Source organism: Panulirus ornatus, chromosome 13 (genome assembly GCF_036320965.1).
Source record: "Panulirus ornatus isolate Po-2019 chromosome 13, ASM3632096v1, whole genome shotgun sequence".
Taxonomy (NCBI): domain Eukaryota; kingdom Metazoa; phylum Arthropoda; class Malacostraca; order Decapoda; family Palinuridae; genus Panulirus; species Panulirus ornatus.
In genome coordinates, this window is record NC_092236.1 from 59891106 (window position 1) to 59918077 (window position 26972).

Sequence of the window (26972 nt, forward strand, 5' to 3'; positions counted from 1 at the left end):
AGAATTGGTACCAGTGCTAGCCTGCGAGACCTCCCATAGTCGGGGTCAGTAACACGAAAAGTTCTTCAAGATGTTACAGTGTCCTACGGAGTGGTGCAGACTTCCTTCAGTCGATAATGATAGGAGGAGACCATACCATTTTCAGTGCTCAGGAAAGTCGTAGTTGGTAGATGGATTTATTGACCCCAACAAAGCGAACTCAGAATACACCAAAACATCCTTTAAAGTGCTATTGTCTATATGGTAAAGTTTTTTGACACGAATGCTTCGAGTTTGGATATATTTTCTATTCTAGTCCAAGAAGCAGGGAGGTGACCATTGGTTGAAGACACAGAGGGTGGTGAGGAGTTGCCCAGAATAAGGCATGAAACAGCACGGCACCTGGAGGTAAGTAAGGTTGAGGGAGGGAGCAGGGAGTCCGGTCCGGGTAATGAGGGAGAACTGGTGTCAACAACCCAGCTCCCCAGGGGCAGGACGGAGCTGGCGTCCACAGACTGTGCGCACCCCATCACTAACACGGTCTTTGACTGGCCCTATTGCAGGTTCATATAGTGTCGTGTGTTCTTCATCCCATGTGGTGTTGAGGTGCAGTGAAGACAGACTCTTCACGGTCACCACGGTGGACGAGTTAGTTTTCTAATCTTTGATGGTGAATAGATTAAATGTCTTGTATAGTGGTTCAGTCTGTGGTGTTGTACCGTCTTTGGTCATAACAATATTCTTATTATTGTTTGTTCTTCAACACTGGTGTTATTTTTCGTCAGCAATTGTTAAGATTCGCTCAGTAATCTTTTGCGTTTGCTCTCGTCACATTCCATCTGTTTTGGTCCAGGATTTCTGGATTATTGTCCAGGTTTTGCTGTCATGTTGTAAGAAGCTTTTGTTATTTTCTTTGTGGTGATACTGAGCTGTGTCCAGCCAGTGACTTGGGGGAATCTTTGTTCATGACTCCGGTGAGGTATACTGGAGGCAGAGGTAGGGAGAGGCAGACAGATGAGGCAGATATGATGATGTAAAGGTGTCAGTAATCTCACCCTCCATTTCTCCGTTAATATTGTAAAAAGAAGTCACGATGGGATCGCCTTTTGTTAGGTATATGAGATTTTGACTTGGTAGAATGAGGGAAATATGAGAGATTCAGATAACATACAGACCTAGAATAGCCGCATAATAGGAGGAGGAGAGAGACAGAGAATGAAGGAGATAGATGATGATGAAGGGAGAGAGAACAAGAGACAGAAAGGGTGTGTATGTCGGGGTGGGAAGAGGGGGTCGTAGGGGTGAGGGTGGTGGCGAGGGAGGTTGGTCAGTAGCGTGTGAACGGTGAGCGAGGGAGGACGCGACTCCAGCGCCTCCTCCGCCACACAAGATCAACAGGTCCCAGAACTCCGTCCGTTACTTCTCCACCCAGGTAAGGTGCTGCAGGGGAACACCAGGCCGTAGCCACTGGCTCTCTTAGCCTTCCCCTCCTGACGGCTCCTGAACGATGGTGATTGGTAGTGATGCTCTCCTTGTCCCTCAGGTCACCCCAGCCCCACCGCTCAAACATTTTGAGAGTATTGCATGAAAGTGGCTTGCGGAAACGATCGAAAATTACTCTATAAATAAAATGAGTCATAAAATAATCATTAAATAAATAATCAATGAAGACAAAGCGATTGCAAATGATTACGTATTCTTAGGCATCTAAAGAAACTCTTTTTTTCAATCAAACTGTTGATATCTGACAGTTTTACCAAGAGGGACATCAGGGGGTAACATACATAAGAAATGGCGTCGACTGATGCCAACAGCAGCATAACCTCTGAACTTGACCGACCGTTAATTCAACTTTAAACTGAGACGACTGGGCTGGGCGGGAGGCAGATCAGCGCGCGGTTAGCAAGACATTGACGCGCATTGGATGATTTTTGCTGAGGTTTACCAAGAGGGTTGCATGGGTGGGGGATTATGAAGCCGTGTAGATCTGTAAGGTAAACTTTGGTAGATGTATTGTCTTCCTAATGGATTGGAATGAATGCCAGATTTATGGAATTTTTCTTTATATATATATATATATATATATATATATATATATATATATATATATATATATATATATATATATATATATATATAGGATTTTGTGTGATCGGGGCCTGAACATGCAGGAGGGTGAAAGGAGGGCAAGGAATAGAGTGAATTGGAGCGATGTGGTATACAGGGGTTGACGTGCTGTCAGTGGATTGAATCAAGGCATGTGAAGCGTCCGGGGTAAACCATGGAAAGCTGTGTAGGTATGTATATTTGCGTGTGTGGACGTGTGTATGTACATGTGTATGGGGGGGGTTGGGCCATTTCTTTCGTCTGTTTCCTTGCGCTACCTCGCAAACGCGGGAGACAGCGACGAGGTATAAAAAAAAAAAAAAATATATATATTATATATGTATATATAATCTAACATAAATGGGGTTTAACGATTTCTGTTAGATGTTGCATAACCATATTTCCATTCAACGAAGGAGATAATCAAGTTTGTCAAGTTTGTGTCTTTCTCAAAGTTTTGTGATCGATATGAGAGTTGATGGTTTCTTTACAGATATTGTCACTTAACTGTTTCAAAGTAATCTGCATTATTTGAAAAAATTAAATGATAACATTCCTGATGATCATTTTCTTCAGTAATGAACAGGTAATAGTACACTCCTATTTATTTGTAAAGGAATTCAAAGTAGTTTATGCATTTTGTTTTTCAACGCCAAGTTATTAAGTTACTGATAATGAACGCATAAGTAACGTTACAAGCTTAGAAAGTGACCTGCTATTGATGGATGATAGCTCAGTAACTTGCGTAAGAGATCCTTTATAATTAGTCTACTTGTAACAGCACTTCAGACACGGCAGTGTGCTCACATAGAATAATGATGATATCTGTAATTTTCATTCTCATTATGTAGTCTAATATGAGATGCAATTTTACATTATTACAAACAATAGTCAATAGTTCTGTCGTGTGAGCAGTAACTATTACATTTATTAAACCTTCGAAAGTTTTGAAAAGAAATGATCATGAAAAATCAGAAGTACGGTCGAAAGCAGATGTAAGATGCAGGTGATATAGAATCATTGGACAAGTGAGTTAGAACAAGTCGACGATACAAGTGTGGTATATCACTGTCAAGCCCCACAGGATTGCTTGACAGGTTTCACACCGCTGATTCATCCAGAAACATTAAAGATTGTCTCTTGTGTATTGTGGCGCGCCAGCCGCTTGGTTGGTCAGACCATCGCTGCAGGGGTTGCTGTACAGCCACGTAGATACCACAGTGAAGGGAAACATTGAGTCAATATACGACTACTTCTTGTATTGCTGAGCACTGCCTTCACTATGCTAGGCCTTCCTCCGCCTTCATTATCCTGACCAAATGCCGCTCTTAGTGCAAACTTGTTTTGGCCTAGACACTTAATGTTGAAGCCTCAGGTGTTATGGCCTTAACACGGCAGGGTTGTGGTGAAGCCTTAGGTGTTGTGGCCTTACCATGGCAGGGTTGTGGTGAAGCCTCAGGTGTTGTGGCCTTAACACGGCAGGGTTGTGGTGAAGCCTCAGGTGTTGCACAGTGTGCTCTGGTGAAGCCATTATGGCCGGGTTCCCCTCGTTAATGTCTCGTGGTGCTTCAGGTTTTATCTCATACGATCCATTCACGTCAGGCGCTAACGTCGAGGAGGGGAGGGGAGAGGGGGGGGGGGAGTGCTGCGTCCGTGTGGTCCATGATGCTCGAGCTGGTTGCTCGCCTGGTCCGTGTTTGGCCTTCATATGGTCTGTGACGTTCGTTTTGGGTGTTCGTGCGGCGTGACGTCCATGTGTGGGGCGTTCTTATGTTTGTGTTGGTTGTTCGTGTGGTCCGTGATCCCCCTGCCGAGTTGTACTGTGCTCTGTACTACTGTTGTGTACTGGGAGGGGTGGAGGTAGCAAGACAAGGACCCCCTCCCCCCTGTGTGACCTCAGTGTGCGACGGTACGACCCTTGCTGGAAGGCCAGACCGTTCTACTTACGGCAAGTGCCCTGTTGTTCCAAGGTCGCACTGTCGTGCTCAGATAGATAGATAGATATGATCACACTTGTCCATGATGAAAGTTATAAAAGTAAAATTGCTCTTCAGTGGTTCATATGATTTTATTTGACATGTAATTCATCTCTACATGTGGCACGACATGTTTCATGGAGACAGTCCACATCATTAGGTGTGGCCCAGTACTTAACAAAGTTATTTTAAATCACAACATCACACCGGAGCACCGCCGTCTGGCATCTACCAATTGTCTGTATTGGTAGACGCTGGCCGGCGATGCTTCGGTGTGATGTTGTGATGTATATATATATATATATATATATATATATATATATATATATATATATATATATATATATATATATATATGTATATATATATATATATATATATATATATATATATATATATATATATATATATATATATATATTTTTTTTTTTTTTTTTTTTTTTTTCTCATACATATTCGCTATTTCCCGCGTTAGCGAGGTAGCGTTAAGAACACAGGATTGAGCCTCAGAGGGAATATCCTCACTTGGCCCCCATCTTTGTTTCTTCTTTTGGAAAATCAAAACGAGAGGGTAGGATTTTCAGTCTCCCGCTCCCTCCCCTTTTCGTCGCCTTCTACTACACGCAGGGAATACGTGGGAAGTGTTCTTTCTCCCCTATCCCCAGGGATAATATATATATATATATATATATATATATATATATATATATATATATATATATATATACATAAATAGTTTTACTCAGTGTCGAGGGCCGAGTTATGGACTTGCATTGAACAAATTTACATGATTGGATGTGGATGTAAACAGGTTTATATGTCATGCATGATCCTTGAAACTTGACAACAGGATGAGAGAGCGGGATGTGGTGTGGTGTTACCACATGCGTCATGCAGGCGGGTTGCGTGTCATCCACGTCCTGTGTGGCACATGGTGTGGGTACTGGTGTTGAGCCATCGTAAGGAGGGAATGATACACGGTTCACGGTATATTATGGTGTGTGGTGAAGACGTAGATGACTGGAGTGAGAGTAATATAGAATGACGGCATTACACAAGCGGGTGTGACAGTGGCCGTGGAAAACAGCATAAATTCTCAATACATGTCGAGTGGAGGCGGAGGACCTGAGGAATGTGTCACAGACTGCCGAGTCTGGGGAAAACAGAAGTTTATATCACTGGCGAGCACCTCTCCGAGGGAGAAGGTAATGTATGATGTAGGAAGGTTGTACTGCAGTACATCAAGACTAGATCCATCTACAGACACCAGTCTCGACTATAGAAAGTTAGGGATTATATTGGTCATACAGTGACGCTGTGCGAACGTGAAGCACAGTCCTGGACAGTGACGAGAAGAATGAAATGATGTATGGCTGAGGCGAGGAGAGAGAGAGAGAGAGAGAGAGAGAGAGAGAGAGAGAGAGAGAGAGAGAGAGAGAGAGAGAGAGAGAGCCGAGGTAGATGGAGGCAACGCGACTTAGTCGTTATGAAAGACCTGGAGAAGGTGAGGCAGGTTGTTGGCGAGAGAAGTGGGACTTGCTCACCTGGCGACACGAGAGCCCGGTAGGATGGCATGGAGGGATGGTCTAGTGGCCAGACCAAGATAGATGTGGAGTGATGGAGTGGAGGGAACCTTGCGGCAGACCAAGGTAAAGATGGAGGGACATTAAGACAAAGCAGGGGTAGGAGGAGGGAACCCCCGAGGAACGTGACGTTCCTGTCCATTACGTTCAGTTGCTTCAGCCAGTCCGTGTTGGCCACAGTGACTGACGCAGTGTGGCCAGCACTGTGGCCAGCAGTGAGGCGCAGGGAAACCACACATTTACGCACGTATCACGGTCCTCACTCGCTTGACATAGAGCGTCATGCGTATCTGTCATGCGTCACTCTTGCCAGGCACGCCTCTGGCATACCAAGTGTGTCGGTGACTGGCTGTCAACACGGCAGTAGAGAGAGAGAGAGAGAGAGAGAGAGAGAGAGAGAGAGAGAGAGAGAGAGAGAGAGAGAGAGAGAGAGAGCTGTCCTTACCTTCCCTCGTCTTGCGTGTGTCAGTGGATCGGCTTAGAAATAGATTTTGAATTAGGCGTATAATTCCTGGCCCACTGCTGGCCGGGTGGGGTCTGCCACGACTGACGCCGCTAGGGAGACGGGCCACACGAGACCCTCCCTCGTGCACCAACCTCCTCCGTGTCATGCACGGGAGGTCGTCGTCATGTGTGGCTGTGTCTGGCCGGCTGGGACTCCACTCCGGTAAACCAATATTTTATTGTCGCAAACATTTTACAAAGATGTATACATTATCATTATCACTATTATTATTATTATCATTATTATTATTATTATTATTATTATTATCATTATTATTATTATTATTATTATTATTATTATTATTATTATATTATTATTATTATCATTATTATTGTTATTTTCATCATTAATAATCATCATTAGGTGTAGTTTTAATATACTGTATTGGTTGAGATGCGGAGGCTGGAGTTGATGAGGAGGCACAGGTTAGTTAAGGATGACAATATGACGAGATGTATTCAGCAAGATGAAGGAATGAGGAACAACAGATGAGGCAGCAGGAACATGTGGTAACAACAGATGAGGCAGCAGGAACATGTGGTAACAACAGATGAGGCAGCAGGAACATGTGGTAACAACAGATGAGGCAGCAGGAACATGTGGTAACAACAGATGAGGCAGCAGGAACACGTGGTAACAACAGATGAGGCAGCAGGAACATGTGGTAACAACAGATGAGGCAGCAGGAACATGTGGTAACAACAGATGAGGCAGCAGGAACACGTGGTAACAACAGATGAGGCAGCAGGAACATGTGGTAACAACAGATGAGGCAGCAGGAACATGTGGTAACAACAGATGAGGCAGCAGGAACATGTGGTAACAACAGATGAGGCAGCAGGAACATGTGGTAACAACAGATGAGGCAGCAGGAACACGTGGTAACAACAGATGAAGCAGCAGGAACACGTGGTAACAACAGATGAAGCAGCAGGAACACGTGGTAACAACAGATGAAGCAGCAGGAACATGTGGTAACAACAGATGAGGCAGCAGAAACACGCGGTATAAACGGAAGGAATGTCGAAAACAAGAGATCTCTAGATCCAGTTGTGACAAGTAACACTTCCCCCCTCCGCTTCCCCCCCAAAGAAAACAGACAACAAGACTAAGAACAGACGGTCAGACTGCAGATGAGGCCAAGGATAGTGAAGTACCTCATGAAAGCAGAGGAGCTCCAACAGTGGCACGATGGAGACAGAGGAGCTCCAAAACTGGCAAGATGGAGGTAGAGAAGCTCCAACACTGGCACGATGGAGGCAGAGGAGCTCCAGCAGTGGCAAGATGGAGACAGAGGAGCTCCAGCAGTGGCAAGATGGAGACAGAGGAGCTCCAGCAGTGGCAAGATGGAGGCAGAGGAGCTCCAGCAGTGGCAAGATGGAGGCAGAGGAGCTCCAGCAGTGGCAAGATGGAGGCAGAGGAGCTCCAGCAGTGGCAAGATGGAGGCAGAGGAGCTCCAGCAGTGGCAAGATGGAGGCAGAGCAGCTCCAGCAGTGGCAAGATGGAGGCAGAGGAGCTCCAGCAGTGGCAAGATGGAGGCAGAGGAGCTCCAGCAGTGGCAAGATGTGTTAAAAGACCAACATATATGGCAGTGGTAAGGCAGGAAATGGTTCATTACTGTTCCACTATTCCTGACAGCATGCAGGTGGGACGGGCAGGCGACTGTAATTAGTTAATTAATTTAATGAGTGTTTCCCCAGGTAGCTGGGCCGCAGATTGTACAGGTGTGTGTGTGTGTGTGTGTGTGTGTGTGTGTGTGTGTGTGTGTGTGTGTAAGTTAGTTGGTTCATGTGGTCAGTGGTACTTACTAGTGAAGGTTAAGTCAGGTCGTAACCCTATGATCATTACGTGGAATGGCTTTACAATACACGTGATTATGAACTGATAATGATGAATATATAGTTGAATTGGAAATATCACACACACACACACACACACACACACACACACACACACACACACATTGATGAGGAACTGGTGAGGGTAATAATATATTCCAGATATCAGAAAGAAGCTTGGAATATTGGGTGAAACAAACGTGAGTATTGGAAGGCCCACCACCAAAGCCAACCGTTTCCAATATTTATAGATAAGATTTCTTATCAACGATATCTGTTTATTAAGGAAATGTAAGGCGATATCTTATCATGTGTTTGGTGAATTTACTTTCTGACCAACATGTTGAAATATCATATCCAATCAGCACACTGGTTGTAGCTACGCTTTACATGTTCCTGGGGAACATAACTGTATGAGAGGCGGGCAGGCAGGAGTCAGACGGCTAGAATAATAACAATTGTTGGGCCATATTTTCCGCTGGACCGTCAGTTAAATTGGACCTAACTGGTCCGCCTTTGACCATTGAGGGAAGCTGATGAATGGCGGGTGGGCGGGTCGTCATTGTGTTCCCTCGTGTCGGTGTTCAGTGTTGGTTACTAACTTGTATAGTGAGTGCGGTGGACGAGGCCTCATACTGCTATTGTAGGGCTCGCTGCTCCTGTTGTAGTGTGGGTTGGTCGCCCCATCCCTGGGTCCCAGGGCGGTCCGTCCTGATTTAACATTTCAGCCATAGAGCGAGGACCTCACTGGCACTATCATAGTGCCGGAGGCTGCCTGGCCAGACCCCAGACCCGTACCTCACCAAGCCAGACCCCAGACCCGTACCTCACCAAGCCAGACCCCAGTCCCGTACCTCACCAAGCCAGACCCCAGGCCCGGACGTCTCACCATACACGTTACCAAAACTGAGGTTCTGTTTTTATCATATGGTTTCAAAGGGCGGCCTTTGGGTGAGGTGCTGGGGATATGGATTAAAGCCCTTCACCCTTTAGTGGACAAGGGGGAGGCGGGCCGGGGAGAGGAGAGCGGGAAGAGAAAGGGGAGGAGGCGAGTTGGGCGTTGGAGGACCGGGCTGGGAGATGAGAAGGAAGAAAATGGAAGAGAAGAAAATGAGGAGAGGATGGAGTTGATGGGTAATTAGGGAGAGTGGATGAGATAGAGAGAGAGAGAGAGAGAGAGAGAGAGAGAGAGAGAGAGAGAGAGAGAGAGAGAGAGAGAGAGAGAGAGAGAGAGAGAGAGAGACGTAATAAATGTGCTCTTCGTTTGTTTACACGTGTGTGGGCGTCATGGCGGCTTGACCAGTTTCTTATGTTGTCTCAAGCCGCGACACAGTCAGGCTGGTGTTTTTGTGCTCAGTACTGATCACCTGGAGTGCTGAGTTTAGGGATGATTGTAGCTGATTGGATGAGTCATGGAACGTATAGCACGAAGCCCGGCAGGTAATGGGTCCTCCTTTTCGTTAGTGTATCCTTTGCGGTAGTTAATACGTCCAGAAGGTTAGTTGTGTGTGTATGTCTGGGATGGAGAGTAGCTCGGCCGTGGGCAGTGTGGGGGAGCCGGCAGCGCAGCGTCGAGGTCAGGTACGGCCGGTAATGTCCACTTGGTCCTACAACTCGTCTCTCGACACAACCAGCCTAGTGTCGGCTCCTCCTCCTCCCTCCAGCCATCGTCCACACGTCCCTGGACCTCCAGCCATTGTCCTCACGTTCTTGGACCTCCAGCCATCGTCCGCACGTCCCTGGACCTCCAGCCATTGTCCTCACATTCTTGGACCTCCAGCTATTGTCCACACATTCCTGAACCCTCAGCCATCGTCCACACGTCCCTGGACCTTCAGCTATCGTCCACACGTCCCTGGACCCTCAGCCATCGTCCACATGTTCGTGGTACTACAGATTTCACCCAGCTAGTAATCATTCATTACTGAGTTGGATTTTAAGATAATGATTGAGTATCGCTGTAAGATAACTAAGATAATCAATCACCTGTGGTGATACGTAAGATAATCACCTGTGTTGATAACTAAGATAATCACCTGTGTTGATAACTAAGATGATCACCTGTGTTGATAACTAAGACAATCACCTGTGTTGATAACTAAGACAATCACCTGTGTTGATAACTAAGACAATCACCTGTGTTGATAACTAAGATGATCACCTGTGTTGATAACTAAGATAATCACCTGTGTTGATAACTAAATTAATCACCTGTGTTGATAACTAAGATAATCACCTGTGTTGATAACTAAGATGATCACCTGTGTTGATAACTAAGACAATCACCTGTGTTGATAACTAAATTAATCACCTGTGTTGATAACTAAGATAATCACCTGTGTTGATAACTAAGATAATCACCTGTGTTGATAACTAAGATAATCAAAGCTATATGTGTTGATCATATATCTTTGTGGTATAGTTGCTTATAACCAGAATTTTTTTCTCTTCGGAGGTTCGTCTTTACCCGGGGATACATTTTGGAATATTGGACATGTTGTGAGCGGAGGTGGTGGTGTTAAGATGTAAGTCTCATGTTAAGACTGGCTTACATATGTATGTACAGGCGGGGCAGGGGAAACACTTGATATAAAGTATTGTTAACAGATGACAACGCTGGAAGTTATCATCCCCACAACATGTTAACAGATGATAACGTTGGAAGTTATCATCCCCACAACATGTTAACAGATGATAACGTTGGAAGTTATCATCCCACAACATGTTAACAGATGATAACGTTGGAAGTTATCATCCCCACAACATGTTAACAGATGATAACGTTGGAAGTTATCATCCCCACAACATGTTAACAGATGATAACGTTGGAAGTTATCATCCCCACAACATGTTAACAGATGATAACGTTGGAAGTTATCATCCCCACAACATGTTAACAGATGATAACGTTGGAAGTTATCATCCCCACAACATGTTAACAGATGATAACGTTGGAAGTTATCATCCCCACAACATGTTAACAGATGATAACGTTGGAAGTTATCATCCCCACAACATGTTAACAGATGATAACGTTGGAAGTTATCATCCCCACAACATGTTAACAGATGATAACGTTGGAAGTTATCATCCCCACAACATGTTAACAGATGATAACGTTGGAAGTTATCATCCCCACAACATGTTAACAGATGATAACGTTGGAAGTTATCATCCCCACAACATGTTAACAGATGATAACGTTGGAAGTTATCATCCCCACAACATGTTAACAGATGATAACGTTGGAAGTTATCATCCCCACAACATGTTAACAGATGATAACGTTGGAAGTTATCATCCCCACAACATGTTAACAGATGATAACGTTGGAAGTTATCATCCCCACAACATGTTAACAGATGATAACGTTGGAAGTTATCATCCCCACAACATGTTAACAGATGATAACGTTGGAAGTTATCATCCCACAACATGTTAACAGATGATAACGTTGGAAGTTATCATCCCCACAACATGTTAACAGATGATAACGTTGGAAGTTATCATCCCCACAACATGTTAACAGATGATAACGTTGGAAGTTATCATCCCCACAACATGTTAACAGATGATAACGTTGGAAGTTATCATCCCCACAACATGTTAACAGATGATAACGTTGGAAGTTATTATCCCCACAACATGTTAACAGATGATAACGTTGGAAGTTATCATCCCACAACATGTTAACAGATGATAACGTTGGAAGTTATCATCCCCACAACATGTTAACAGATGATAACGTTGGAAGTTATCATCCCCACAACATGTTAACAGATGATAACGTTGGAAGTTATCATCCCCACAACATGTTAACAGATGATAACGTTGGAAGTTATCATCCCACAACATGTTAACAGATGATAACGTTGGAAGTTATCATCCCCACAACATGTTAACAGATGATAACGTTGGAAGTTATCATCCCCACAACATGTTAACAGATGATAACGTTGGAAGTTATCATCCCCACAACATGTTAACAGATGATAACGTTGGAAGTTATCATCCCCACAACATGTTAACAGATGATAACGTTGGAAGTTATCATCCCCACAACATGTTAACAGATGATAACGTTGGAAGTTATCATCCCCACAACATGTTAACAGATGATAACGTTGGAAGTTATCATCCCCACAACATGTTAACAGATGATAACGTTGGAAGTTATCATCCCCACAACATGTTAACAGATGATAACGTTGGAAGTTATCATCCCCACAACATGTTAACAGATGATAACGTTGGAAGTTATCATCCCCACAACATGTTAACAGATGATAACGCTGGAAGTTATCATCCCCACAACAGATGACTCAGCGGATGGTCGCCGGTGGTGAACACTAAGCTTTTAAAGGGACCAGGAAAGTGACGTTCGTGTGGTGGTGTAACCCGATTGAACACCACGGTACAGCGCTTGAACACTATGGTACAACGCTTGAACACCACGGTACAGCGCTTGAACACTACGGTACAACGCTTGAACACTACGGTACAGCGCTTGAACACCACGGTACAGCGCTTGAACACCACGGTACAGCGCTTGAACACTACGGTACGACCCTTCAATACGAGGCTCGAGCGCGACGGTATGATCCTTGATCACTGTGGTACGACTCCGTGGTGTCCTGGCGTGACATCTGACCCGGCTGTGTGGTCTGGCCTCGGTAGTCGAGGGTGGCACGTCCGTCGTGCTGGAGGCCTGGGGTACGCCAGGCCGTACAGTGTGCGTCGTGGAAGAAGTTAAGCAATGTGCTGAGTTAACTCTCCGTCAGCAGAGTAATGACTGCGGCAAACGACATTACCCGTGCGTGCGCCAGGCGGGATGGTTCCAATCATGGCGCGCCTCCCTGCATGTATGGCCGGGATGCTGGAGGTGTCACACACACACACACACACACACACACACACACACACACACACACACACACACACACACACACACAGAGGCAAGAAATAACATTAATTTCCCCGTGTTGGTCTGGTGTAGCAGCTGCCTCAGTAATCCATCTCAGCATTTACTAAGACGTGGTTGATTTACTGAGGCTTTGTATGGCTGGCAGACACACTCTTCCCTCACCAACAGCCAGCCGTTGCAGTCTACGCTGATTGGATGGGGAAATGTGCCAAGTCAGTTAGCCGAGAAGAGCTTCCCTCATTTTCTATGGTCGTTGCCGGCAGAGTGGCCCCCCGTACGGCGTCTTCCACCTTCCTTACATCCATTTTCTTTTAGCTTTTATCTTCTTACCTCGTTCCTCCAGACTTACTCAGCGCCTCCACCTTCCTCTTAGCCTACTTTAGCTCCCCCTTCCTCCACCCCGGGCCACGCCTGGCCTAGCCCAACTATCCGCTTCTTCTTGGCCTCTTCTCATCCTGGCTTCCTCTGCTACCTCCCACCTCCTGCCATACATACACTTGCTCATGTACTGCCCTGGCTTACTCCTCTTTCTGTCTGACTCTCCTGGCTTACCATCCTCGTCCCAGCTTACTTTTCGTGCCTTACTTTCCACCTCCACCACCACCTCCTCTGTCCCCTCCTCTCTCCTTTTTATTTTTCGATGTTTACATTTCTTCACCGCTTCTTCCACCCCCTCCTGTTTTGTTGTCTTTCTCCTTCCTCTTCTCCCTCACCATCCCACCGTTCCTCTACTCTTCCCCTGCTCCTCCCTCACCCTGAGCCCACGCCCCCATGCTCCTCTCTCACCATGAGACCTCGCCCCCTGCTCTTGCCTCTCCCTAAGTCCACGCCCCCTGGTCTTCCTTCACTCTGGGCCCACGCCTCCTGGTCCTCCCTCACCCTGAGCCCACGCCCCCTGCTCCTTCTTCGCCCTGAGCCTACGTATCACCAGCTGTGGTGGAGGGAGGGAGAGTGTCAAGGTGGGCGGCCTCTGCCAACTGGCCTGGTGGAGGCAGGGTTAGCCTGCAGGAGGGAAGCTGGGGACCGTGTGTGTGTGCACGCGAGGATGATGGGGATGAGAGGAGAGCGTCTGTAGCTGAGTGCACGTGGTAGCGACCTGGGAAGACGTGGTTGTGTGTGGACCACCGTGGATGTGTGGACCGCTGTGGTTATGTGTCGGCAGCCTTGGAAGAGAGAGTCAGAGATGAAAGCCAGGGTGAGTGAGGGACCTCTCGTCTGCCGTATTATTAACTCTTGAGAGGCGAGGTGCCTCGTACGGCGGGAGCCGAGGACCTGGTGATGTGGGGGTTTAATTAAGTTCATGAGAGAGAGACGCCCTTAGTGTCATCTGTGGGGATGGTCCGGTACCAGAAAGATCGACGGACGGCAAGATAACACTGTCAGCAGTCTGGAGGTCCTGGGGAGGCGTGGTAACCACCTCACAGGGCATGGGTTGGGTGAGGGACCGTGAAGGTTCCGTCATGGCCTTTGGACGCGTCACGAGAGCGGTGAGCGTCGCCCCTCCGCCCTGGTCAGCTCGGCTCCTCCTCCCAGCACTCCCTCCATCTTGATTGCCTCCCACCACCTCCTGCCTCTGTCTCTCGACCTCAGGATTAAATGTCTCTCTTGATGTTTACGTCTGTGTTTGTGTGTTTGTCGTACCGTATCCCCCCCCCCCCTCTCTCTCTCTCTCTCTCTCTCTCTCTCTCCACCTTCATTACATCTTGGAACCTGCATCCGGTCACTCTGTTTCGACGCTCGTATGACGTGTCTTTTTATTAGCGTGAGATTATATGAGTATGTATGTATGTATGTATGTATATATGTATGTATGTTTGCATTCGTAGGAGTGTGTGATTGATTTACTTCACTCGTATTCTCAAATCTGCTTATAGTTTTATTTTTTTTCATTGTCCAAGAATAGATGAGGTAGATATTATAGTGACTGTGGGAGATTACTGTTTGTGTGTTACGGGGAAAGTTTTACACTCGTGTTGCCCTGTCTTAGACTTGTATATATGTACTGGGTCTTTACTCCTCTGTGTATTCATACATACATACACAAAGACAGACGGACAGACGCACATTTTTTGGATTGCCAGAAAGCTTTTGACGCTGTTCCATACAGGAGATTGGTCAATAAAGTAGACCCTCAGGCAGGAGTGAGGGGAAGACTATCTACCTCGGTGGATAGGTCATCTTCGTGTAAGACTGAGTGGAAGACAGCGTAGGGAGCCAGCCATCTTGTGACGTCCACCAGAGTCCCGGGACCGCTGCTCTTCTTGAACTCTGTGAATGACCTTCCAGAAGTTTCGGACTAATTCCTCAAGTTTCGTCACTGTACTTAAGGACATAGGAATTAGAGAGAAGGTTGGAAGTGGGCAACACAGATGGTATCAGAATTAAGAGAGATGAGTGACAGGGGAAGGTTAGAGAACATGGGAGGCTGAGTGGGTCACTTGGCTATGGGAGGCTGATGGGTCACGTCTTCATAACCATTCAGTTTTGACACCATTTTGATGATGTCATTAATGAACAGTTCATAGACGGATGTGAGGATAACAACCAGACGACTTCGGTGAAATTGAACAAGATGGTTGTCAGAAAAGATGTAGAGCAGTTTTGTTGATCAAGAGTTGTGGAATAAACTGACGGAGGAAATTATGAACCGAAGTTTAGAAAGTTGTTTGATGACAAAGTTGAATAGTTGGGGCCCCATGAGTGTAGAAACCTGCCGCGTACACAACAAATAGGTGATTACAAAGTAATTGTACACAAACGTGGGGGAATGGTGACTGGGGGGAGGGGAGGGGGTGGAGGGTGCGTTGTTGGAGGGAGCCAACCTTTTCCCTCCCCTTCGGCCAACAGGCAACCCTGCCCTCTCCCAACAACGTTCCAGCAGCCAACAATACAACTAATTAACAACTATGGTCTTGCCATCCAGCTACAGCAGCATTTGCCAACCGCAAATTGATTTTAACATCACATTTATATTACAGAAGACTCCTTATATATATATATATATATATATATATATATATATATATATATATATATATATATATATATATATATATATATATATATATATATAAACGGGTAATCACATTTCAGTAGGATCTAAGATTATTTGTTGAAACTACAGTTCACAACATGGGCTCGAATCCTGAGCGTGGCAGTAGGCCCACATCCAAACCAGGTGTTCGTCCCTCCCTTAGGGCTAGTCGCTAAATGAATAAGTTAGGTTGTGTGTGTGTGTGTGTGTGTCAAGACAGTTAAGACAAGGTTAAGACAAGTAGTTAGACGAGAGCGAGATTCATGTACAACACAAATAGTAATCATAGATTGTGGTGACGCTCCCTCACGCTGCGGGAATCAGCGTGTCAGGAGAAGGAATTGGGAGTGGACATCGTGCTCATCCTGCAGCCAGACTCGCGTCTCAGGACAGTAGTTCCTGAGGACAAGTGTCTGCTGGCAGACATGCAGATGTTAGATTCGCATTCAGCTTCATTGTTGAGGAAATGTTCAGGAAGCATTGAACATAAGAGTCAGAAGAAGAACATTGTTCTCGGTTTGTTCGCCATACTTGGTAAAGCACAGGGAGCTGGATGACGAAGATGACACCAGAATTAAGTTACAGGGGAGAGAGAGGAGTGAGGGGTGACACGATCTTAAGTTATTAAAATAGGTCGATGGCGTCTGCAGTTGTCAAGTTAGGAAAATGTGTGGACAGCACAACCAGAGGACATAACGTGACCAACAAACTTGATGAAGAAAAATGTGAACAAGTGATGGTGTTGTAAGAATTATGGCTGAATGAATGAAGGTGACTGAGGACATGGGTGATGCAGACAACATACATGAAATAAACAGGCTCCATGACGAAGAATGCTCATAAGATGGGAACCCACAAGTGTAAAACTCCCTCCCCTCACAGTACAGGTAATCACCCCCCTCCCCACACACACACACACACACACACAGGTGTTACCGTCTTCCTCTCTCTCGTAGTTACACCGCGAGTGACAAATCACTTTCAGAGAGGCAGGATCATCATGTGTGGACGTCTGGTCGTGTCGAGGACATTCTCACAACAGAGTCCATCATTTCTCTCCTCCTGGAGGTGACGCAGCCTAGGTCCTAGCTAATGATAACAACAATGATAATAAGTTAGATAGTCATATATATATATATATATATATATATATATATATATATATATATATATATATATATATATATATATATATATATATATATATATACATATATATATATATATATATATATATGTATATATATATGTATAGATAGATAGAATAGAGTGTTGAATAAATTAGACCGATATGATATATGGGGGGCGACATGTTGTGAATGGGGTGAACCGGGGCGTATGAAGCGGTCCAGGTAAAGCAAGGAACACTGGGGTTTGGTTGTGGATTGTGGGCTCTGGTCTGAGTAGATTATACATGACAGCAGATGGGCTTTGTGCAAATGAACCGTTGTTTGTTTGTTGCTGATATGACCGTGCTGAAGCGAGAAAGGCAATTATTTATATATATATATATATATATATATATATATATATATATATATATATATATATATATATATATATATATATATATATATCCCTGGGGATAGGGGATTAAGAATACTTCCCACGTATTCCCTGCGTGTCGTAGAAGGCGACTAAAAGGGGAGGGAGTGGGGGCTGGAAATCCTCCCCTCTCCTTTTTTTTTTTTTTTTTTTTTAATTTTCCAAAAGAAGGAACAGAGGGGGCCAGGTGAGGATATTCCAAAAAAGGCCCAGTCCTCTGTTCTTAATGCTACCTCGCTAACGCGGGAAATGGCGAATAGTTTGAAAAAAAAAAAAAAAAAAAAAAAAATATATATATATATATATATATATATATATATATATATTATATATATATATAATTGGAGGTGGAAAGATGGAGTGAAAAAGATTTTGTGTGATCGGGGCCTGAACATGCAGGAGGGTGAAAGGAGGGCAAGGAATAGAGTGAATTGGATCGATGTGGTATACCGGGGTTGACGTGCTCTCAGTGGATTGAATCAGGGCATGTGAAGCGTCTGGGGTAAACCATGGAAAGCTGTGTAAGTATGTATATTTGCGTGTGTGGGCGTGTATGTATATACATGTGTATAGGGGTGGGTTGGGCCATTTCTTTCGTCTGTTTCCTTGCGCTACCTCGCAAACGCGGGAGACAGCGGCAAAAAAAAAGATATATATATATATATATATATATATATATATATATATATATATATATATATATATATATAGTTACAATCCTAGCAGGGTTGTCAATTTATTTGTTACGATGCTGGCGAGGTCGCCAATTTATTTGTTAGGCACACTGGATAACGCTATCTTAACGTTATGGGATGAAAGCAAGCACCAGGATTAAACCTACATATGATACAAGAAATCAAGAATACAAGATAACAAAAGCACATTAATCGGGTACAATCATTTTCGTTAACACTTAACATTTAACATTCCACATTCCAGGTAAGATTTCAAACTGGAGATCTCTTTCCTTTATGACAGTTTGACTCTAGAAACATGATACAAGGTACACTTATTAGTTGGGTAATTCTATGACAAGTTATGATACATTGTTACACTCAGACCCGACGCGACACCGTCTCGCATCATACAACGTCGGGCAGCGGTGACTACGGGGTTTGAGACAAGTTGTTTCGTTAATGTCTGTTGACCTAATTTTACTCATAAAATGTGGTGGTTTCCTTCGTCAAATCCATCAAGAAAATCCAAAAAAATTTTAAATTGTCGGTTGCCTTTTTTTTTTCATTAAGCCTTCGTGAATGCGGTTGTCCTGAGCTAATAATAAGATTTACGAGGTACACATTCATGTAGTTGTGTTTGTATAGATGTTGTAATGTGTGTCCTTGTATCACTCTTGTGAACGTTTTATTACGTGTAAGCGTCGACCTGGCTGCCCTGTACCACTGAGTCATGATCTTGGATGCTCCTCTCTATACTGGCGTTACCTTGGCCTGTCGTGTGGCCGTCTGCAGCGTTCCCTTCATCCAGACTCAGCCTCACCAACAACATCATCGGTGTGTTGTGTTTGTCGTGCTGAGGATGTCTTACGGGAGGCCAGGATGGTGTGTGTGTGTGTGTGTGTGTGTGTGTGTGTGTGTGTGTGTGTGTGTGTGTGTGTGAGCGCGCGCTCTATCCAAAACGAAGGGATGATTGTATAACGAGAAATGAACGCACATAACAGGGAGTTCTGGCTGAGGTGTAGCGTGGTGCCAGCCTTCATGTCATGGGAGGTCGCGACACAGTCTGTAGCGGGGGTTGGCTGTACTCCGGGGGTCAGGTCATCTCTGGGCTGGATCCGGGAAGCGGGGTGGGTGGGGGTGGGTGGGGGGGGGGTCGGGTGTTCGGCATAATCATAAGTATTACTGGTGTGAGTCAGGGGGTTGGGGGGTGGGGTGGCAGGGATACTAAGCCTCGGATATAATTACGTTCCATCAATATTTTCTTTTTTCGTCTAAACATTACCCAAAATAATGAAGCTTCATTACACGTTCAAAACTTCCAACTTTCCCCCGGCGGGGCGCTGTCTCAACTCCTTCACTTTATGCTCTTTTTACCAGGAAGGATTTGACCGCCAGGTTTTTATTTAATTATAAGGTTGCTTCCTGGTGAGGGGGCCCGCCCGCCTCCCCCTGGCGAGATGGACGACCATTCAGCCAGGGACCTGCCTCTCAAGGGTGTATTTAGTTTTGCTTTCTGTGTTTACACCCAGACCCGCCAGGTTAATGAGGATTCCGTGAAAGGTAGGATTTTTTTTTCCAGTTCTGGCAGGAGGGCGGCAGACGCTCCCTCCAGCCAGGGGAACATGGGCTCAGGTGAGCGGTGAAGGGGTCAAGAAAGGTCAGCCGGTGATGTGTTTAGTGAGGGGTGCATGACGTAAGTTGTGGACGTGTGGTGCAGGTAGAACTGATCATCATACACTGCCGGAGATGAAGACATGTGTATTGAAAGACATGACACACGGAAGCCACTGTGAAATGTGACCCACATGTGATGTAAACAATGATGGACATAAGAGAGACGATCATAGAAGACATGTTCAGTGGTGAACGTGACAGGTATTTAGTAACTTACATGTACGATGGTGAACATTAGTTACCTGGTAGATTATTGATAGAGAAGCTCATGGCATGAGGAGTGACAGGTGAGATGATGGACGAGGTTTCGTAATTAAATTTGGAAGAGCTGAAAGACCAGATGAACAGCACAGATAACCCGTGTGATGTGCAGGGAGTAATGTGAGTTATGCAACACACACATAGTCTTCCAGACCAACAAGACATAGACAGATTATAATATACAGCACTGTTGTGACTGGCGATAATGTTGATAATGATGATCATAACGATATTCTTGGTGATAGTAATGATATTGGTGATACTAATAACAGTAGCAATAGTATTATTGTTAGTAATAATGATAATGATTATAATGCAGGAGGGTGAAAGGTGTGCACTGGATAGAGCGAATTGGAACGATGGAAAAGTCTGTGGGGCATGATTGTGGATGGGGAGCTACACTGTAGTTTCATTGCATTGCACAGGCAACCAGAGAATGCATGTGAGCGGATGCAGCCTTTCTTCGTCTGCTCCTGGCGCTACCTTTCTAGCATGGGAAACGGTGATCAAGTATGTTAGTGGGGGGGGGGGGGGGTGATACAATATTCTTTATACTCAGTTGCTCATCCCACCTTAGCGAGACAGCGTCAAGAACAAACAAACAAGGTTTTCCAGTTGTCATGTACTGTTACCAGAGCCTATCATCCACGGCCAAGCCTCACACACTAAGTTCTCCTGGTTTACCTAGACCGCTTCACGTGCCCCGGTCCAGGCCAGAGAGAGCATGTCGCCTCCCATATGCTACACCAGGGCCCAAGGCTTACATCCATACGACACCGTCAGGACCAGGAACCATACCTGCAGTTATACCCGTCTTTACCCTCAGATAGTGTGACCTCTGGGTCCCCACACAGACAGTGTGACCTCTGGGTCCCCACACAGACAGTGTGACCTCTAGGTCTCCACACAGCTTAGCACACCCAGGACCACAGATAGCCCGATCTGTGCCCCCAGCCACGTCCAGCCTCTGTTACCAAAAGCGCTTCACTCCTCATGCCTCATCCAGTTGTTGTACCTCATTAATACTGATTGTGAGGCAGTCGTGGTGGGTCAGAGTTGGCGGCGTGGTGGAAGTTGGTGTCAGGAAGATAAGGTTTCGGACATTTTGAAGCGTAGATAAGGATTTGTTCATCCCGTAGATAAGGATTTATTCACCCCGCTTTTACGAGGAAAGTCGACCAGTGATGTAGTCATTATCTTGCTCGTCTTACTGAGTTATCATATGAGCAGTAATTGCCTTAAGGTAGTTGGAGGTCACCTGGAACTAGTGGTTATCATGGTAGTCGTACGTCTTCGTGTAGTAAGTATCTGGTGTGTTGTAAACTGGTGTTAAGATGTTCTGGCGGTCGTGACGTAGTGTATGATCAGCTGTAAGGCAGCACCTGGGCTTATATTGTACAGAGGTAAAGTTTACGTCCTTACAAGGCAAGACAGTTCCAACCTTCTGTTTTCCTGAGTCACATGCCTCGGATCATGAGTCACACATAAGACCTTCATACATTTTAATGGCCTCATTCGGCCTGCTTCCTCCTTCCTTGCGACCTCCGTTGTCTTTCTGATGTCGTTGTGACCCATGCGACCTGATATCTCTACCCTTCGTGTCATTTAAGAACAACGTAATTACTTATTTGTATTGTATGTAGAGGGAGCTTTATACCCCTGGGACCTCGTCTCTTGAACATTCTGAGTAAAATAAAACTTCTTAAACTGTCGTCCGCATTTATCACTTCGCCATTCAGTTTATGCCCTTGATCCACCGCTCTGCCAGTTTACATCTTTCCTGAAGAGTTTCGTAAATGCTGCAACGTCTGGTGTTGCATACAACGCCATGCCACCATGATTGACCGACCATAGTTTCATCTTGCTTGTGGCTCCACGTGATTCACTCTTCAATGTTCCAAGTTTTTCTGTGTGTAAGACCCTGAGCTGGCCTGATATATCTACCGTCCACATGACCTTACTGTGTGACCTATCTCTACCACCCGGTGACCTGCCCTGACCTTTGATAATGTTGTTGTCTCCCTCATCTTTCTGTTGTTCTTGTGACCTTACTTTGTCATGTCTGTATAAGTCATATGATTTCTCCCTGTCCTTTCTTTCACTGAGATTCCTCTAATGTCTGTCCGTCCCGTCTGTAACCGTCATGTGTCCTGTCTATAATAACCTTCTCAACTTTCCTCTCTTCTGTGTAACAGCCGTCATACCCTCTCTCCGTCCTCTAACAGCCCTTTGACCACCCCCACCCCCACCTCTGCTCTGTAACAGCCTTGTTACTTTACCTCGTATCGTCCCAGTGACATGGCGTTTGACCTCAACGTAACCCCTCGCCCCACACCTGACCTCACCGTAACCCCTTGCCCCACACCTGACCTCAACCCCTCGCCCCAAACCTGACCTCACCGTAACCCCTTGCCCCACACCTGACCTCACTGTAACCCCTCACCCCCACACCTGACCTCACCTCTCATGCTATATGCCTTCCAGGGTTTTTATCCCCCGTATATTCCACCAGTCGTTCATCACGTTATGCCTGAATCAGTTAAAGACATTTCATATATTTCAATCATAAAATTTTCTTACGATATGTTTCACTGGGAAGTAAACAGGTTTGTTTCTGTAAGCAATGAATTTACAGTGAGTAAAGGGAAATGCTGGAGGTTTTAATATCGCTTTTTACTATGGTGTCATTACTTGTGGTTCTGAGTTATGTAAATGACATGAAAGGCTTAATTAAACGAGGGGCAGCCGGCAGTGGGTGCATTCACGGGTAAAAATGGCCTGATGTAATGCTTGAAGCTGTTCTAAGTGGAAATGCTAATATCTACTTCAGCAAGATGGTCTGTATAGAAAGGATAGAAATGTATCATCAGTTAAGGTTTGAATATATGAGCGCTTCTCAAGGTGGACGATCGTATGGTACAGTGCATGACCACAGTTACCTGGAGCTCTCTCATCACTTGTATGTAGGTTAACGTGTGTGTGTGTTTGTCCACAAACTTCACCTGATCAACCATGTCATCATCCTTGTCACAATTATGATGACCCAGCCATTACCTGTTTGACTGTGGCAACCATGTGCGTGTGTGTGTGTGTGTTGTGTGTGTGTGTGTGTGTGTGTGTGTGTGTGTGTGTGTGTGTGTGTGTGTGTGTGTGTGTGTGTGTTTGTGTGTGTCCCTGGATGAGTCATTAAGGGCTATAACGAGCCCTTACCCTCGTTATCACCAGCCTTGTGTCTGCCAGAGAAGAAGGACGGCCTCTTGTGCTTGTTACCTCACGACCCACCCCTAATGACCCCATACGGTTGTTAGTGTTGTCTCCAGGTGCCTCTTGGAGGAGGGTAGAAAGGGGAAATTGATGGTTCTGTATGGTGGTGACCTGATGTCATGCGTCACAGTAATCGGAATATTTGGGATCACAAAGTTAGTTATAAGATCAGACGATTCTAACTACATTGTTAACGAGGAAGTCCAGTACAGCCAGGAGGTCACGTGAGTGTGAGGTATATATCGTCCAATACACACACACACACACACACACACACACACGCGAGTGCGCGGCTGCCATAACCAGTGCAATCATTTAACAGTTTGTTATTGGTTGGTGAAGGCAGACGCTGGCCAGACTGGTATGAGGCCAGCCAGGAGACCCAGCCTGGGAAAGGTTTGAAATATGAAAGCAGAGGAAAGCTTGTGTCTGGTGGGGAGAGAGAGAGAGAGAGAGAGAGAGAGAGAGAGAGAGAGAGAGAGAGAGAGAGAGAGAGAGAGAGAGAGAGAGAGAGACCAAACCATGTTTTGAGCAGGTAGGTACAGACCAGAGCCCCGGGCAAGGACAACAGTGGTAGTGCTGAATTGCAATATGATACAAGTGTTGGGTGAAGGCGGTTGGACGGGCGGGTGTGGCGCTCTCTCTCTCTCTCTCTCTGGTTACACACTCGCCCACCCTCTCTCTGCCCCAGCTTCCCTCTGTTGCCTTTATATGGATGAGTTTATTATGTCTGTCTGCACGTGTGTCTGCCTGACACAAAAACTCTTTTCTGGATTGCACTCATAGGAATATATATATATATATATATATATATATATATATATATATATATATATATATATATATATATATATATATATATATATATATATATATTTATATATATATTTATATATATATTTATATATATATTTATATATATATATATATATATATATATATATATATATATATATATATATATATATATATATATATATATATATATATATATATATATATATATATATATATATATATATATATGTGTGTGTGTGTGTGTGTGTGTGTGTGTAATGGGCTGAGTGTAAGGTACAGATGGGATGAGTGAGTATCAGAAAACATGAGCGAGAATAAGAAAATGTTCTGGAAGGAGGATGATAGTGTGAGGAGAACCAGAGAACAAATGGGAACATTACTTTAGGAAGGAGGGGAAGTGGTGACAGGTGAAGAATAAGTGAACAATAGATGGTGTGTGTGTGTGTGTGTGTGGTGAATGTGCTAGATGACAGGGTGGCAGGTGTGAGTTGTTTGGCTTGGCATGAGGTATGCCAAGTGTGAGTGTCATGGAAAGTGGTGTGGTGAAAAAATGAAGGGGTTTAAGCCTTGTGTAAAATGAATTGTGGGAAAGCGGCAGGAGTGGATGCGACTGCAGTTAAATTTACAAGAAGGTGTGACGGTTTTGTTGATTGGTTGACAAGAATCTTCACAATGTATTGCTTAAGGTGAACTGCCTGTGGAGTAGTGTGATACTAGCATAGTGCCAGTGTGTAAATGGCTTACGGGCAAAAGTGAATGTTCGAATTTCAGAGATATATGTCTGTTGAGTAGACTTGATAAGTTATATTGGAAAGTGATTATTGAAAAGATTGTAGCAGGCACAGAACATCAAACTGGGAAGGAACAATATAGATAGCTCAGGAATAAGAGAAGATATGTGGATCACATGTTTACTTTGGAGAATCTGTGAGAAATACTAAGAAAAAGAGAATGAATTGTCTGAGGAATTAATGAACCTAGAGAGACCGTATAGTGGGATTCATATAGATGCGTTATGGAAGGCATTACGAATATAAGGCATGGAAGGAAACCTGTTACAAGCACTAAGGAATTTGTAATAAAAGAGTAACGTGTGTGCGAGTAGGAAGAGAGGAGGATGAGTGGTTACAGTTGAAGATGGGTCTGTATCAGGGATGTGTGATGTCACCGTGGTTGTTTAATCTATTCAGAGATTGGGTAGTGAGGGAGTTGAATGCGAGGGTCGTGGAGAGAGGGGCGGGTTTGCCGGCTCCTGGGGCTGGTGGGGCCTGGGCAGTCGGTCAGTTGCTGTTATCTGACGACACGTCGTTAGAGGCAAACTCGGGCGAGAAACTCTAGAAGCTGGTGACTGAGTGTAGGAGTGTGTGACGTGAAGAAGTTAAGAAAGAGAAATGTTATACATAGATCGCCAGGTGATTCCTGAGAGTGGGTATGGCAGCTGATGGAACCAGGGGAACTGGAGTCAGCCATGGGATGGGCCGGGGGTGGGGTGCTGATGTCATGTGCGCGTCGAGGAAAGTATGGACAGAGTGGTCACGTCACAGTCTGTGAGGGAAAATATAATTGTGTTTGACGGTATAGTGGTCCCGACGGTGTTTTACAGATACGAGGCGTGGACCACAGTCGAGAAGGTACGGAAGAGGGTAGATGTGTTGGAAATGAAATACATGAAGACGGTATGTGGTGTGAGGAGCGTTGATGGAGTAAGAAATAGTCAGGTAAGAGAGAGAGGGAGGGTGGGAGAGGTGCCGTAGTAAGAAGAGTGTGTATGAGAGAGCAGGGAAGGCTGTGCTGAAATGGTTTCGACATATGGAGAAGATAAGTGAGGAGAAGGTGTACATGTCAGGAATGGAGGGGACAAGGAAAGGAGGAAACAGAGTTGAGGTTTGAAGGATGAAGTAAAAAGGGAATCAAAGGTTCCGTGCCGAAATATGCAGGAGGGTTGAGATGTGCACAGGATAGAGCGAATTGGAGTGACGCGATATACAGGGAACGACGTACTGCCAGTGAGCTGAACCAGGCCATATGAAGCGGCTAGGGAAAACCACAGGAAAGTGTGTAGGGCTTGGCTGCGATGCAAAATACATGACATCAAGAGAGTAGATGCTGCCAGATGAGGCCGTTCTTCGTCTGATCCTAGCAGTATCTTGCTACGCAGGAAACGGTGAACAAGTATAAAATTGTATATCTATATATCTATATCTATATCTATATCTATATATATCTATATATCTATATATCTATATATATATATATATATATATATATATATATATATATATATATATATATATATTTTTTTTTTTTTTTTTTTTTTTTTATACTTTGTCGCCGTCTCCCGCGTTTGCGAGGTAGCGCAAGGAAACAGACGAAAGAAATGCCCCCCCCCCCCCCCCCCATACACATGTACATACACACGTCCACACACGCAAATATACATACCTACACAGCTTTCCATGGTTTACCCCAGACGCTTCACATGCCTTGCTTCAATCCACTGACAGCACGTCAACCCCTGTATACCACATGACTCCAATTCACTCTATTTCTTGCCCTCCTTTCACCCTCCTGCATGTTCAGGCCCCCGATCACACAAAATCTTTTTCACTCCATCTTTCCACCTCCAATTTGGTCTCCCTCTTCTCCTCGTTCCCTCCACCTCCGACACATATATCCTCTTGGTCAATCTCTCCTCACTCATTCTCTCCATGTGCCCAAACCATTTCAAAACACCCTCTTCTGCTCTCTCAACCACGCTCTTTTTATTTCCACACATCTCTCTTACCCTTACGTTACTTACTCGATCAA

The 26972-nt window shown here is 45.0% G+C and overlaps 1 protein-coding gene across 1 annotated transcript in view; it reads left to right on the top strand.

The window, feature by feature from the left end:
* Positions 1-1328: 1328 nt before the first annotated feature.
* Positions 1329-26972, top strand: part of LOC139752955 (uncharacterized) — a 185265-nt gene continuing 159621 nt past the window's right edge. The window contains exon 1 of the mRNA XM_071669074.1: positions 1329-1411. The gene's annotated coding sequence lies outside the window, so the exon portion shown is untranslated. The remainder of the gene's footprint in view (positions 1412-26972) is intronic.